At 39.5% G+C, this 17,938-nt stretch overlaps 1 protein-coding gene across 1 annotated transcript in view; it reads right to left on the bottom strand.

Annotated features, from left to right (window-relative positions):
* The window catches only part of rnf220a (ring finger protein 220a), a 221,705-nt gene extending 213,601 nt beyond the window's left edge, over window positions 1–8,104 (bottom strand). Inside the window, exon 1 of the mRNA XM_088085176.1 lies at window positions 8,021–8,104. The gene's annotated coding sequence lies outside the window, so the exon portion shown is untranslated. The remainder of the gene's footprint in view (window positions 1–8,020) is intronic.
* Between the last annotated feature and the right edge of the window lie 9,834 nt (window positions 8,105–17,938).

Below are 17,938 nucleotides of genomic sequence, written 5' to 3'. Positions count from 1 at the left end.
ATGTTTGTGTGGAAAGCATAAATAGTGACCGTTTTTTCATATTAAGGGATCTTCAGAGGTTCTTGTAGTTTCAGCCTGAGTGTGACAGTGAGTGATTTTGGAGGTGAGTTCAAATAGAATTCTTTTTAGGGCAAAAGGTTGGTTCGATTCTGCAATCCAGTCTTAACACTCTATTGTTTCGTCCCACCTTTTTGATGATTCAATTTTTTGTCTCCTGGTTAAATTCTTTATCGCTACACATTTACTACATTAAAAACCCTGATTTGAAACCTGTGTATTTAGGGGGTAGCAGGGTCAAACTCAGCCCTGCAGGTGTCTTGACTGACCTCTGACCCTTGACCTTCACATACAGACACACACATTCGCAACAATGCACACCTACACACACACCCTCAGGCATATGGCTCTGACTGATGTCGTTGAGATTAGCTATACGTCTCCACTGGAAGCAGATGACAACAGCCGGTGTGTGTCTGTTTGAGTGTGGGAGAGACACAGAGAGTGTGTGTGTGTGTGTGAGGGGGAGAGAAGGTCTGCATTGATTTGACAAACAGAGGCTAAAGACAAGAAGACTGCAGTGACCTTTGGCCTTCTTTATGTGTGTGTATGTGTGTGTGTGTGTGTGTGTGTGTGTGTGTGTGTGTGTGTGTGTGTATGTGTGTGTGTGTGTGTGTGTGTGTGTGCAGGCATGAAAATGACTGAGTGACATGTTGTGTGTGTGGTTTTTTGCCTGTGCTTTCACAAAAAATATTTCTGAATGCTGTTAAAAAGCATTTATATCCTCAAAGCATTATTAGATTAAAAACACACACAAACAAATATGTGAAATGCTGTTTCGTGAGACTGTCATCCCAGAAAGCGATCAATCTTTCAAGTAAGTGACCCTTGATAGCTTTCACGTTAAGGTTTTACTAAACGTAATGATTAGGGGTGTCTCAATCTGATCTCAAAGGCATTTATTTGACTGATCTGAATGGCTTTACTGATCCTCCGATCATTTTTTTAAATGTCAGCTTTCACACAGCTTTTACTGTCATGCACAGCAACAGGAGTGCAGCCTTCATCCACTCTCCTCTACTCCACTGTTTCTGTCTATCCACTGTGGCCAAGCCCCACCAACAGCAAAACTCCACACACCACAAATGAAAACACAGCATGAGACTGTTAATTTACATTATTCACAGAAGTTACGAACACTTGTTTCATTTCAGCTCAGTGTGAGAGTCTTGCATTCAACTACAGCAGGTAATTTTGCGAGACAGCAGTGTAGAGCTTCTACAAGCATATCGACCAAGCCACTACAAGTGCAATAAAAGTTCAGCTAGCAAAAGGCTAACATGGCAAAAGATGGGCAGATGACAAAAATGAACTTTCAACAGAGTACAGGTTATTCAAGTAACTCAGACACAGGCTGCACCAAAACAACAAACACTGGAGAATACTCTCTTAAAGACACAGAGACATTAATTTCTTTTGTAAAATATATAAATAATGATAGTAATTTTCTAATGCATTGCAGAGATGTTTATTTGTACTGTCAAGCATAGGCTCCACATTAGACACATTAGATAGATTTTAACAACTTTAAAGAAGCCTTCTTATAGTTTGCACTATGCAGCTGTATTATCTAGGAAAATAGAAGCATCGGATCGGAACTCAGTATGGGCAAATAATGAAAACTGAATGACTTGGATTGGGATCAGGGGAAAAAAAACTTTGGAACATACCAAGTGATGAGTGCTTATTTAAACCTAAACCACAATCTGTGTCTAAACCTTACTTAATCTTAACCATAGTGTTGTCACATTACAAAAAACTGTATTGACATTGGTGAGCACTGACAAGTGCTGCTGTCCTGTTGATATAGTCATTATATAAGAAAATGCTTCTATGTGTTGTTCTAGAAAGCATTAACCAACAACATGTTTTGCCATTGGATTTGTAGGTTTTGTTATATCTTACACATGATATTTCCATATGTCTCACATTTCAAATAAAAATAACACTTCCTAGACTTTCTAGAAATCATTTGCCAAGCAGTGGGTTTAATATCTCTTGGCATAATTTTTGTTAATGCCACCTTGTCTGTCTCAGTCTATTCCACACAGACCAGACACATAAATTGTATCAAATTCTGTTTACAAGATTTTTTTTTTGCAAATTTTGAGAATTCAATTACTTTCCCAAATGTTGCTTTGTTTCTGGGTAAAAACAGAGGAGAATTACCTTAAAAAGAATTACCATGAACCTGCACAATATAGAGGGGGGATAGCCTGTGTGGCCACCTCTGCCCCTCACCCTCATCTCTGTTGCCATGGCGTTGAAGTGTGATTAGAACTCCGGCTAACCAACATGGCTGACGATATTGACTTCCTGTCTGGTTCATGCAAACAGGATGTGACAGATTTAATTTGTTTGTCAGCCCACCTTAATTTAAACAGAAGGCTCTGAGCGGGAGAGAGGCAAAGACTGAGGGAAGTGAGGAGTGAGGGTTTCACACACATGCACGCACGCACACACACACACACACACACACACACACGCACACACACACACACACACACACACACACACATTCACTTTCTGATTGGCTTACTTGCAGTTAAAATGAACGTGTGTGTGTATGTCTGCATGTTATTTTTAGGGGTTTCCCCATTATTTCAAGAGGGTGCTCTTAACAAAATTACTTTATATTAACATGAATACACAACATGAGTGAAGCTTCAAATTGTGTGCATGCATGGAAATGCAAGCCTAAGGAAAGTTAAACTTAAGACTTTTAAAGATTTGTTTAATACCACTCAGAATTAAGTTTAAGACAAATGTACTAATAGTCAAAATTGAAGACGGACAATTTTATTTATCCCAAATGGTTATTGTGACATAAAATATGACTTTTGTGACATGACTTTTCAGTGAAAAAGTTAGATTCAAACATTGTAGACAATGATCATATTATATTACCATAAAATAATGTATTTGGTTGACTAACAGAGGTGGGATATATTTGGCATTTCTGGTTGGTTTTCCTGGTGATTTTGTGTTTCTCTATCTGCATGTGACATTCCGCTGCTTGGATTCTCATCATGATAAGTTCAAGGGAAGACATTTAATTAAATTATTTAACATTTTAAAAAAACCACACAAATAACTAATTATGATGAGATTTTATGATGCAAGGTCAGAAAAAAATGTTGCAATAAAATGCTTCTCTTCATGTCTAGGCAATTTTACAACCTTTGAAACTCATTAGGACAATTAGGACCTTATTTTTAGATTCATGAATTCAATGCCTTTTAAAAACTATATTTATTATTTATTATTGATGAACAGAGAACATGTATCGACAAACAAATACATAAACTGGAAGGTAAACAGAGAGAGAATATGGAGAGAGGAGAAAGTACAGTCGATTAAGACATGATGGTGAAGGTAACAAAGTCTGAGAGAGAGAAACACAGGAAGACGGGGGTGGGGGGGCAGTCCACCTTTCAGACAGTTTCAAGATGTAGCATGAACCAGATGGACGGTCTCGACTCGTGTGCGTGTGAGAGACAATCGTGATGTTGGTAGAGAGCGAGAGTGTGACAGTGAATACAGAGCGCTGCATTATTGTTTAAATCATTGATCGCTTGCCTTTATCTCCCTCTCTTCCATCTATATATCTATCTCGGTCTTCCTCTTTTCAATCTTTCTCTCTTCTTCACCTCAGATACTTTGGTGAGCGTCAAACAGGCAGCCTGTCTTTATGTCTGTTTTCTCACCTTTCCTTTTCTCTTCCTCTCAATACTTTTGTCCTCTCTCAATCTGTTTTTCTTTTTTTCAGTGGTTGTTGTTATTCAATGGTTCTGAAGCTCTACATAGTTCCTAACTGTTTGCACTGATTTGCTGCTGTTTACTAAAAGCACCATTAACAACTGTCCATTTCACTGATGGCTAGCTTGTGGCTTAAGATGTGGCTTTCTTTTATCTGTAGCAGTCAAATTCAAATGTTGTCATCATTTCTAAACTCCCCCAGGGAGCCCCTCCTCGGGGACTTTGGACTTTTTACTGTCATGCTTTTACATCTGTCATGAAGTGCAGTTCCATCCATCAGTTTGTATGCACATTTTTAAGTTTGGAAAAAAAAAGCCTGAGTGGAAATTTGAAAAAACAAAAAACAACAAAAAAAAACACATTATTTTTAAGGCAACACTGAGGTCAGAAAAAAAAGGTTAACTATTAAAAGTAAAATGCAATGAAAAGCAAGGCCAAGAGACTTTACAAATAAATCATGATGTACAAGAAGCATGTGACAGAAGACTATAAACGACCACTTCAAACATTAAAAAAACATCAATGCCCTCATACTTCCATGCATCCTTTACGTTGGCATTTATACAGCCAATAAATGGCGCCAGAGGGTGGAGTGAAAAGTTTCACACTAAGACAGAAGAGGTTGTAATAATGTGCTTTTTGATAGAGGCAGCGTTGTGGACAGTGGTGGTCTGTGAGGCCATGAAATACATTCCAACATTTGGACGGAGAATTCTTTTCATCATTTTACCAATTTGTTCCGTTCCACCACATACAAAATGTCTTCATCGTCTCCAACGGTTGTATCTTGCTTGAACTACACAACACTGCCCCAACAATTTCCAGTGAAACTGCTCTGTTTCATCCATCTCCATAAGCTTTCAGAAAACACGCACAAATACGGATGAGAAGAACACAGAATACGGACAGAAAACTCTGGCTGTGTCTGTACACGCATCTCACATTGAACTAAAACGAGCTCTTAACATCCACTGAGGAGATGAAGAATATCAGCACACAAAAAAAATCACATCTGTGTGGAGCTACTTCATCAGAGATGAAATACACAACATACATGTCAAGTAAAAGCCATATTTCATCATGTTCCACATCATAGTGAGGTTAGACAGGTGCTATTTTAGTTACGTCACCTCGCTGTGCCCTCTTCTTCTGCAGTGCTTTAATAGCACCTGACTAGAGAATTAGTGCCAACAACCCAACTGTCTGTCTCCATGAACCAGCTCCTACTATTCACAGAACAGTTATGGATAGAAATGCATATTATTTCACATTTTCTTTCATAGATTTTCGACACATCTGTTTAAAATGTGCACTACATTCGGATAGAAGTGTTATTGTTCACTTGATTACACAGAAGACTGCACTGGCATCTATTTCCACCTTTAAGATATCTACAGTTAAATTTAAAATGAGATATTCATCAGTTTAATATCTTGTTTGGTAGATAACCCTGCACATATGTAGCTTATGTGTGTTCTAACATCAGCTATGTGCTAGCTCATGTGCTATTGATTATAGCCATGTTGTGTCAGCTTTAGATCAGCTCTAAAGCCAAAATCATTAACCATATTTCTATGGCCTAATACATACCTGAAAACATATATGATGACAAATTGGTGTTTACATAAATATGTTTCCATGACTCTGTCATGTTTAATGCCTTCTATCATCTGTGATGGGTATTAAGCATTAATAGTTGTCATTTTTTTATTTGATTGATGAAAGTGGTGACTGGTAAATGGCCCCAGTCAGTATTGATCCAATGCAAGAATGGAAACCAGTACATGCACAGCAGGAAGTTGCCATTAGTGGAGTGAAGCTCTGCACTGCATAAAGCTAAAAAAAATCTATGAGAATCATGCCAAGCACCTGCTTCTTCTTAATAACAAGTATTATCTGGTGGAAATATTTCACGGTGTGTTTGGGTCCTGTTGCCCCAGGCCCTTATTACAGCTTAAGTTGGTAACTTTTTAAAAAAAATAACTTTGTGTTAAATCTGCTGAAACTGTCACTATATTCTCAAAGAAGCACATGAGCTGGATAGTCATATTCCTCCTAGTGCTACTAAAAGCATTCACTAAATCCGACCACGGGGCACCAAATGTTTTCTTTTTAGTTTACTATTTAGTTTGTTACCTTTAATTGGCAAACCTGTTGGATACAGTCTACTAAAGTACCAAGCACTGCCCACTTTCCAGGCCAACTTTCTAATTTTACAGCTAAGCAGTACACTAAAATATGTTTCTGAAAACATTTGGGGCAAAAAAGGGCAATGCAGTAACAGAATGTTGATTTATATTTGATCCATCTGATTGGTTGTTTTGGCTCACATGCAATAAGGCCATTACAAATGCTATGAAGCAATTGAGTAGCCAGAGGATCATGATTTTTTCATAGATTATCAGTCTCGGTTTCGGCAAATTTTGTATGATTTATCAACCTCGACTCCATGACGCTGTTTACAATGATGCACACTGATATTTCCATGAGATCAACAGCTGCTGTCTACTCAGCTTCCCCACCTGTTTATATCAATGTTCACATAGCTCTGGCTACTAAACAAGATGCAGGTCTTGCCCTGATCTATATTTTCTATTTTAAGTGTAAACTTCAAACTAGACAATATATTCAACTAATTTGAGGATCTCTCATTAAAATCATGTCCATTGCTATAAATTGCTTTGTCTAGGGCAACAGAGGGTTTTAATTAAGTCAGAAATTTAAAACAAATAAACAGTGAAAGAATAGTCTGATTGATTTTGAAATAAGCATTAGACAGTCAGAAACAGTCAAAAACAGCAAAGGAGTCTTCTGTGGGACCTCAAACAATGAGGAAGTAAAGCTTATGTCTGCAACACACAAGGATTTGACTAATATTGTATGGTTATTTTAAAGGACAGTGACAGTAGAGTTTATCTTTTGATAATTTAAAAGTAAGCATGCTTCATTCATGGACCTTTTTATTGTCACATTGCTCTCGTGCAGACCTCAGCACATCTTGTAGAACATCTCACCCAGACATTATTTCGGTATCCAGTTGGAAAGTCACCTTCCACACACTGCCACAAGGCTGCGGATCCGGTTTGTTACCACGGAGACGAGCACGCAGAGCGACGGTTGCTGTTTGGCAGCGATGCTTGTCTTGGCAGGGAAACGACCAACGCTGAGGTCGAGTGACAGCCAGACGTGCACACACACACACACACACACACACACACATACTCTCTTGCTCCTTAAGGCTCAGCAGGCAGGGCGGGCGAGTGGGGGGGCTTTGTGTGTGTGTGTGTGTGTGTGTGTGTGTGACAGTGTTAAGCAGGCAAGGGTGACAGTGACGTGACACTGGTGAAATAATTATGAGTCCAAAACAGGGCTGACAGGGAGCAGCCCGTGCCCTTCAACTATCTGTCAACTGTCATTAACATAGAGCCCTGATACACAGCCTGAGGAGAGAGAGAGAGGGAGAGGAACAGTGAGACAGAGACTGAGAGAGAAATGCGAAGAGGAAAGGAGAGACGCCTGAAACTACAGAGAGGGACACAGCCAAAATGATCCATCTTCAAAAGTCATTTAATCTCCAATCCCATCTAGATAAAACAAGTTAACAGGAATCAGATCATCTGCACGGTCAGATGTCTCTGGATTAATAGGTCTGGAATGACTTGGACATTTGCATTAAGAGGAAATATTTTGGAGTGGGATTTAGGAAATGCAATTGGGAAAAAGAAGAAAGAGATAGGTAAGAGATGAAGATGTGAAGACTGGAAAATGGGGCAAGATAAAGTGCTGATAGACAACAAAACATTGTGGAGAGTGGAGTGAAAAATTAGCAAAGGACCTGAGTGATGATGAAGACTGTACTGCTGTTTTACGGTCATTCATGTAACTTCAACCAATGCTTGTCAATGTAAAATACTACTTTGCCAGGCTGCAATGCTCTTGATCATGGTTAGTAATATAGGAACTGAAGAAAGTGACATTGATTTTGCCCATTCGTTCCTTTCTATTTACTCATGAAAAACAAAGCAATACACAGCTCAAATGTGTGTCTCTTAAACAGCAAAATACCAAAGGACCATGGACCAGAACACTGTATGTATATGTGTGTGTAGAGGCTTAATTTTCTCTTGTTATATCTTGTGCAAATATCAAGGCTAGCAATATCATGATACTAACATGGTGCACAACACAATGGTGAGCTCTTTACCTGTTGCAGTAAAACCAGAGCAAGACGTCCATCCCAGTGGCAGACAAACACCACTTCCTGGCCATTGGCTGCCACTCTGAAAGCTTCTGACCAATGGGGATACACCTGCCAACACAAGGGCTTAATGTCAGAACTGAAAACAATGACAGCAGAAGAGGAATCCTGATTAAAAATGCAATCAAGTGTAGCATTCCTGTATAGTTTTATTGTATTTCTGCCACTGAGGTAACTTTTCCTTTCAACTTTTACTTTTACTTACTTTTAATTTAATTTTTAGATTCTTGGGGAGATTTTGTTGAATTAGTACGAAACATATCTAATCCCATAATAAGGCTGTAATCAGAGGCTGTGCACTGCACAGAAAAAGGCAGCCTTCTAATTCATTTCAATGAGGCCAATGCATTGTGTCCTGAAAGTGGAAAAAATAAACCTGGCTAAGCTTTGGCTGCAACACAATGAAACGTCTTTGGCAACGCCACTCAAACATGTAGAGCTACCGGTGCAGCTAAATGAAGTGATAATTCTCGCAACTGCTCCAATATGCTGTAGACTAGCATTAAAAACTCAAATCAAATATATTCAAAGCACATTTTCTTCAGAACATTTAAATAAAATAAGAAATGCTCCCACTTTTCCAATTTGGATTTTATTTTCCCGTTTCAGACATTGCTGTCAAATGCTTCCACCCATGAGATCTCTTTTCTTTCTGCTGTAAATGTGTGTGAAAGTGTTTCAACAGCAGGCTGTGGATTGATATATGGATTAGGCGAAGACCTGGGTGAAATATGTCAGAAAACACTCTGTTACCAAGAGTCAGGATGTAAAATGCCTCAGTGTACATAACTCTTCTTAACGGGGAGTAAATCCCTCCTCAAAACAAGAAGACACACAGTACATTTCGCAACAGTATATTTGGAAATAAATCTCACATGATGCACCATGAAACACTCAAAGAGACGACAAGAGAGGCAGAGTTAAGGAGAAAATAGAGAGAGAGAGAGAGATGAGAGGGGGATTTATGAACAGGGGGGATATCCCAGTGCCTAAGACGAGCCAAACGGCCAACAACAGACTGACGGACTGAAAACACAAATAAAGAGCCATTTTTATGATGTGAATGGATGGGTTCTCTGGAAGACACTTGGCTGGATTTTATTTGGTCGTGGATTTGGCCCGAGCCAGTACATATTTCTGTTTTATGAAGAGACTCAACGGCTAAGACAGCGGCTAACAGAGTGGTGCGAACCCTCTCACCTCATTAGGGTTGGTGAAGAAAACAAGAGGCAAGACGAAAAAGCAGGTGAAAAACAAAAAGAGGAGGAAAAAAGAAAGAACGTAAAACAAGACAGTGGTCACACAATAACACAGCAGGGCCAAAATATGTTCTGAAATGCAAACAAACACATTCCCCTTTATCACTAACAGTACACACACACAAGTACACACAAACAATATAATTCATAATCACTTGAAGCTGAAAAGTTGTTCTTTGATAGCAAGGGGACCGTCTAGTCCCTCTGGTATCTGTTCCTTGAAGAAACATGTGAGAATTGGTATTTTTGTGATTTTTGATTAAAGCTATAGTGATCATTTTCAAGACCAACGGGAAAACAACAACAGTCTGATGGCAGAGTGTATATATCACCTGCTAATGGATGATATACGATTTATACAAAGATTGTGAAGTGGACAGTGGTACATGTGCATTTGTTGACAAGCTGAAGGATCTTGAACCAGCAAAGACAACGTCAGAAGTGACAGGGTAGAAAAAAAAATACAGGATCCTACACAAACATGACTCTGCAGTCATTGGTAAGTTAGTTGTAACTAGTGACAGTTCCGCAACAGCTGGTATTGTTTTCCTCTGGGTGGTGGGAGAGGTGTCGCCCCAAGCGAAGGAGTTCAAGTATCTCAGGGTCTTGTTCACAAGTGAGGGTAGAACGGAGCAAGAGATGGACAGGCAGTTTAGTGCAGCATCTGCAGTAATGCGGACGTTCCACCGGACTGTTGTGGTGAAGAAGAAGTTGAGCCGGAAGGCGAAGCTCTCGATTTACAAGTCCATCTATGTTCCAACCCTCCCTTCGGTCATGAGCTCTGGGTAGTGACCGAAAGAATGAGATCGTGGATACAAATGGCTGACATGAGTTTCCTCCACAGGGTGGCTGGGCTCAGCCTTAGAGATATGGTGAGGAGCTTGGACATCCAGGAGGAGCTCGGAGTAGAGCTGCTGCTCCTTCGTTACGAAAGGGCCAGTTGAGGTGGTTCAGGCATCTGATCAGGATGCCTCTTGGGTGCCTCCTGCTGGAGGAGTTCTGGGCACGTCCTACTGGTAGGAGGCCCCGGGGTAGACCCAGAACACTCTGGAGGGATTACGTATTTTGTCTGGCCTAGGAACGTCCCCGCGGAGCTGGAAAAGGTTGCTGGGGAGAGGGACGTCTGGAATGTTCTGCTCCGCCTGTTGCCCCAGCGACGCTGCCCCGGATATGTGGAAGGAAATGGATGGAGCAATGGATGGTATTGTTTTCACCTAGTGTCTGTCTGTGTGTCATCAGTGTTTCCCATTCATAACCGACGCTATGGCGGGCCGCCATAGTCTAATTTGTCCCGCCATAGTCTCAATGAATGGAGCTGGACTGTTAATTAGAAGCGGTATTAAAATATATACACTGTCGGGTTATTAATAGGGCAGTGGTGGCAGAGAGGAGCAGCAAAACATCAGGCGCATTAAAAGTGAAACTAAACCGTTCACTCTGCTGGGCCTAAAACTGTCTTTCACTTACAAAAATCTGCCAATATCTTCTCTCATCCATCAATCTGATCAGCTGTGAACGTATCAACAGATCAATTATCCACCCCATGAGTGACTTTCAGCTGCAAAAAAGATAAAAAGAAACTGCAAAAAAACATCAGATATTATAGTGAGACCACAGAAGGCAGTTTGAAACTCTGGCAAAGAAAAGCACAATAGAAATAAAGTTTATTAATTATTATTATTATTATTATTATTATTATTAAATATGAATAGCTTAATCAGTGGAACCACCTGGCCTAAATAGTTAAAATACTGGAACGCAATTAAATAGTGATTTTTTTTTTTTCATTTGGCACTGTAGTCCATATACACAGCAGTATGACGTATGTGGGATTGACTCAAAATAAATGATGATGTGTGTGTTCATGGTAATGAAGGAATACGTTTGCAGGAGTTTTTGGGGTACAACAGATGCCAAATCATCTAAAGTCTTTGATGAAAATACCTTAAACCTCACTTTTAGTACAAGAAGGTTTATTTGTGTTTTGCATTCCCTCTGAATTATGTTTTAACTCATAGAGTTTGTTGCAGCTCAAAGATAATGGCCTGCAGAGGCTTGGTACACAGCAGCCCTTGTCTTCATGTCTTTGATAAAATGCTGCATAAAATCGTTTGGACAGAAGAATGAACCACGGCATTGTAAAACAAATTCCTGTGGACGGTAAAGTAGTCATCACTGTAAAATTAATTGCAGCCGTCACCTGGATCTTTGACAGCAAGCTTGTGACAGTTGTTGCTTTCAGTGTGAAACCCCCGGTGAAAGCAGAAGCGACTCAATCTCTTCCTCCGCCTTTCATACAGTATCTCTTTCAATCTCTCACACACATGCTAATCATTCCCTCTCATTTGCATCCTAATGATTTCACTCTTCCTTTTTAGCCCTTGTCCGATCCCTCTATTAAGTTATGTGCCTCTCGCGCTCCCTCCCATGTCTTTGTGTTGGCGTCTGCTGACTTTTCTGCCCATGTGTCTGTTGCGGGCTTTTATGGAGATTATTATTTGGTACCAAGGGGTGGTATTTCGATGGTTTATGCTTGATCTGGTACAGGGGAGCTACGTGTGTCATGCACGGAGCCACATGGAAATAAAAACAAAACAGCAGGGGGAAAAAAGAGAGAAAAAAGTAGAAATAGTGCAGGATCACAAAGTGAAAATTATTATTTTAGTGCAAACTGGATGAAGATATAACAAAACAGTTTGAATGACTTTAAACAAAAGTGCATCGCCACCTCAAATTAAAACAGAATTGCTTTCTGAATGAATTTGGTTCAAATTGAAGGAATATTGTAAAAAAATTGCACATCATATTCAGACACTGACTGCCTGGTGGATTCCCTGTGGTTCTCATGTAAATTATTTAATTACTTGTATTACTCTATGGACTGAAATAGCTTCATTTTTTTAAAATACCAAAATAGCTTTTAAAATAAAGGAGCATGTTGATTTTTATCTTTATTATTCAAGGGAATCCAACAGTTGTGTTTTCTGCTTAAACCATTTACTGTTGTACAGTAAACAAGTTAACAAAGGCTGTTTCTTGTAATTGAAAATTAAGTAAATAAAAATGGTTAAACTGCAGAGAGTTTTTGTGCTGCAAATTTTTGAATGAACACATTTTACTTTGATGCGATTGTACCTGATCAGTTATGTGATTCTTTTTCCTGGAAAAAATAAAATATAATGACAAAACATATGAACATGACTTAAACTTTATCATAATATGGTAAGAAAATGGCTTTGTTACTGGACCCTAAACTGATTCTAGTTTTTTAAACCCAGCCTTAACTGTAAACCTACATTTTTCAATTTTAATTTTCAGTTATTATTGTTATTGTTATTGTTATTCTGATTATTAATGGACTAACAAACAAAAAATGCTGTACCCAAGACTTATGGTCCCATATTGCAGTATGTGCCCTATACTATCAACGGTACGAGTGTTGTGGTTGCTTGTGTGTGTGTGTGTGTGTGTGTGTGATTGTGTTTATTTACTTCTTTTCACAGGCCTCCCCCAGTCTCTGCTTACACTTTAATTAAACTCCACATAGAATTACCTCTCCTCTCCTCTCCTCTCCTCTCTCTCTGACACACACACACACACACACACACACACACACACACACACACACAGACACACACTCACACACACACACACACACACACACACACACACACACGCGCACGTATGTAAGTGTTCTCTCTGTCACTGGAGAGCTAATAAGGAACAAATATACAAAGCAATAAATTAATGGTGTGGATAATTAACCAGAAGTGTGGCTAGAGATGCATGACATCACTAGCCACCACTAGGGAACACAATGCTGTCATGATGCATGTGTGTATGTGTGCGTGCGTAGCCATATAAGTGAGTGTGTGTATGGAACTTAGTTATGTGTGATTTTGAAAAGAAATATTAAAGGGACGGTTCGGGATATCTTACATGGGGCTGTATGAGATACTTATCTATAGTCAGATAGCAGTCAGTGTGCTCCCTATTTGCAGAAACAGACAGGACTCAAATTACACTGCTGCGTAGTGGGGTTGACATCAAAATGTATCTAAGCCACTTTAAAAAACCTAAAATAATCTATATCAGCGTCAGTGAACGCTTTATTTGGAGTATTTTCACCGCTTTAACATGCTGTCACATAGCCTTTCCTTTGGCGCTACATTTTCTCAACTGTATAACTTTGTATTTCCATTAATATAGATTCCTAAAGACTATACATAAGTATCTCACACAGCCCCGCTCCAAACAAGGATATACCATGTTCACATCATAAGGAGGTTACAGCAAATGCCACTACCCAAACCAGGTGCTAAGAGGGGTTTATATGTATATAGCAAAGAATCATGTATGACATGTCTATTCTAAAGAAATCTAGGCCCTACTTTAGTGTTCTCATGATCATCTGCAGTATTTATTTACTCATTTAATATTGTTTTAGTTAAACCTTTAGTGTGTAAACTTCAGATCATGAACAACAAAGGCAAACATCATCTGGGGTTGTCCAATGACATTAGTGCCATCCGTCCTCTTCCCTGTTGGTGGCTTCCTCTATGAAGAGAAATGGTAAATATATATATATATATATATATATATATATATATATATATATATATATATATATATATATATATATATATATATATATATATATATATATATATCCCTATTCTTGTCTTCTGACCACTAAAAGCACGTTTACACTACACCACATTCACCCATTCACAGATGCCACCTGGTACTCAGTAACCATTCACACACACCAATACAACCGCCATCGGGTGAAATTTGGGACTCAAAATCTTGCCCATGGATACTTAGACATCTTAACTGGAGGAGCCAGGAATTGAACTGCCAACCCTCCGAATAGAAAATGACTCTTAGCCACAGTTGAGACAGCAATTCTGCACACTAATCAAAAACAAATGAAATCTCACAAATTTGTATCTTGAAATATTCGGTGACTTTTGAGTCACACAGTTGCACTATTTTGCATCAGCTGTCAAAAAGACAAATTGTCGCTAGCTGACACATCATCACAATGCAGAGAGACATCATTAAGATGCTAAATGACACAAGTCAAACTGAAAACTGTGAGCATAAGGATTGTTTCCCAAGTTGAACAGAGGGCAGACTAAAGGCAGTTATTATATCAGTCAGCGGATTGTGAAGCTAAAACTTGAGGTGAAGCAAAGCAGATATTTATTCATAATAAAACAACATTATCTGAGTTTTTAGTTTTCCTGTTTCCACAACAACACGTGCAGTCAACAGAACATACAGAAAAACAGACGAATCAAAGAAATGCACAAGTACAGCAGTACACAACAGAACAAATGTAATGTGCATGCATTACAATAGTCTGGTAGTAGATCTGAAGAGCATTGGACAGGCTTCAAGAAATCGCCTATCACACCAGTTCGCTGAGATGGATTCACTGTGGACTCAAAGCGTCCAGCAACGATTGAAAAGGTCACTCATGTCTCCGCTGCACCCCTCAACGTCCCGTACACCTTAGTCTCTAATCTGAATAGTGTGTGTGTGCGCTGTGTGTAATCTGAATAGTAATAAGGCTGCCTGATAGATTGATGCATAACAGCAAGGAGCATGCAGAGCAGGCGGGCTATTTTGGTGTCAACTCCCTTTATTTTCCAGCTGGCCCCGTTCCATTCAGCCACTTCAGATGCTGTAGGTCTGATATGGAGCGCCGAGGCTGGGAAATGACTTTGATCAAAGTTGTATTCTGTCACAAAGGGGTTTGACATTTTATTTTGTACCTCTGCTTGTTTAAGGTAAAAGGAAAATGTGTTTTTCCTGCATACATCCTCGCTCTGCAGGACACTGTGCTCTGCTCAGATGCTCAGAAGCTGAACGACATTTAGTTAGTTGGGGAATGTAATCAGTCACCCATTGAAAAGTTTGCATCCATTTACTAATTATACCACAGCACAGGAAATAAGTTACATATTTGACTTGTTTTATTTTGTTCCATTACTGAGCTCCTTTAGGTTGGAGGTATCAACTGATGGTCTTAGCCCTGTCAAGCTAGAAATGACATTTTAACCTTAATACTTCAGGATTCACAGTCACTCTTCCTCTAAATAAAACCTCAATGTAGGCTAACCAGTGGCTAGCTACTTCTGTTTACAAAATGTAAGTGAGACAATTTTGGAGAGAGCAAAATGCATATTCATCCTCTTCTGGCAAAGGTTTGCTACCTCCCCACACCACCAGCAGCTCATAAAGCTAACATGTCCAGGTATAGCTCCTCCACTATCCCACAGGGACAAAACCCTCCTTCCAAATAAGTAAATATGCTGACACCCTAAAATGCTTAAGTAATTATGCATTACTGGAATTCGTAACGGCAATGTGTAATTGCCAAATTTCAAAGTGTAGTCGCTCACTACTTGTTACAGAAAAGAAACACACACATCACATTAGAATCCTGAAGGTAATGATGGAATTTGTCTTCGACATAAAAATGTCATTGTTAAAGCTTTTTAGGTGTTAAGGTGTTAAGGTGTTTTTCATCCGAAATTGTTGCATGATTAAAGATGAACACAACCTCCTGTTGTGTCAGTCATATTTCATATCATACAGACCACCTCATAAGTACCTTTCCTTTATGCCTTGTATTGCAAATTTTTCGCAATGAATAGCACAATAAAATGCATGCGGCTGTGTGTGTGTTTCTTTTCTTACCGCTTTTTATTGGATATTGTTTTGAAGACCTCACATGAAAAATAAGGATGTGGCGTGCAAAGGCATTTACTCTGGGAAAACCCACCGACTTAAAAATAATGTAAATAACCCTAACCCCACCAAACTAGAAAAGATACATATTTTTCCCAAGAACTACGTTTTCTAAAATTTGTCTTAATGGATGGAGTGATCGTTGGAATATAAAGTTAAAAAATAAAAATAAAAAAACTATTTGCCTGCTTTAAGTGGCATTCCAGGTGCTGGTTTACCTTCCTAGTTTCCTCCTCTCCTCTTCATGGTCACCGCTCTGTAGCCGACAAGCTGCGCAGCCTTTGGCGCAATTACTAGGACTTTGAGGGAGAGCGGTGAGGACTGCGCTGTCCTTTAACAATTACCAGCCGCTGTGAATATTAAGATAATATTAAAATGTCTGCCTCCATCTGCGGTCATGTCCTGATTGCTATCTTAACCTCTGACTGGAGGGAGGGTGGGTGTGGGTGTGGGGGGGGAGCACAGCAGTCCGGTCTGCTCAGAGACACCAACCAGACTGAGGGGAGGCGAGCTTTAATTCTTCTGCCTCTGATTTCTGGGTAATAGGGAGGATGGATAATGTATGCATGGCAGATATTACTGTCTGAGCTATAATGTGGAGCCACACAATCCAGCATGCATGCACACACAACAGCGAACGCACACACACATTTATTAATCTCTGCAACTGAACAGGACGGCAGCAATACAGAGCTATTATATTTGAATCATCGTGCATATCTCTCTCTCTCTCTCTCTCTCTCTCACACACACACACACACACACACACACACACACACATTTCTAATCCCCTCTGATAGAAATACCGATGTGTCAAAGCCATGAGGGCAACTCTTAAATCAAGCTGGGGAGAGATGGAGGGCGGCAAGGATGGATAGAAAGAACAGAAAGATAGATGGAAGGAAGGATAGAGGGGAAAGATGGAGGGATTCGAGGTGGAGGGAAAGAGGGAGGGGAAGTCAAGTTCTACACTGTTAAGTGCTACAATCGAAAGAAGGAAAATTAATTAACAACCTTTCCTCTCCTGACATGACTTGACATATTGTTTCACACACACTTTACCTTCAAACTGATATTAAAAGTAACCCTGCAACACCCCTACAAACACACACACACAATTACACACACACACAAAAACATGCACACCGAGTGAATCACAGCAACCCATCTTCCGTGATAAACATAAGATAGCTATTTCATATCTACAGTTCTTCACCGGCTACGAAAGCAGCACACCGATTAAAGCCAATATGGAGCACAGGTCCACACACAGACGTACACACACAACAATCTGCTTAACTGTTGAAGTGTAATATTACAATACATATCTGAGAGGGAGGGGGAAAAAAGGCTGTAATTTGTGGCGGTGCTAATAAATCACACAGATATTATGAGAGCGGGGATTGAGACAGAGGAGAGAAGAGAGACTTTTTAATTATGACTTAAACATCAAACTCAAAACATGTCTCAGGGGAATCTGCATAATGATTTCATCTTCCTTTTTTTGTGTTGGTGGTGGTGAGGGATCTAGGTTTTTTTTTTATTATCACGATTTGCACAATTAAATGAATCAACACGACAAAGACAGTGGAAAGCAGTGCAACAATCAGTGGAAGAGATGAGCAACCTGAGGAACTTTCAGCTAAGTCGTCATCCAGAAACAGAAAAAAGCATGTGAGATTATCACATTTTGTGTGCCTAATGAGCTGAAGTTATACAAATTCCTTTGACTCTCTCAAGTCTTTAAGTTTATTGGTATGTTTTGGGGTTTTTTTTAAGGGAAAATGGTTTCCATAAAGCTCTTTGAATTGTATTTACTGGGGTTCTTAACATGCGTATGTTA

The sequence above is a fragment of the Plectropomus leopardus genome, chromosome 12, assembly GCF_026936395.1.
Source record: "Plectropomus leopardus strain MGB_pleo_1.0 chromosome 12, ASM2693639v1, whole genome shotgun sequence".
In the NCBI taxonomy this organism is placed as follows: domain Eukaryota; kingdom Metazoa; phylum Chordata; class Actinopteri; order Perciformes; family Serranidae; genus Plectropomus; species Plectropomus leopardus.
The sequence above is the reverse complement of the archived record's forward strand: the minus strand, read 5'-3'. Positions and strand labels throughout refer to the sequence as shown.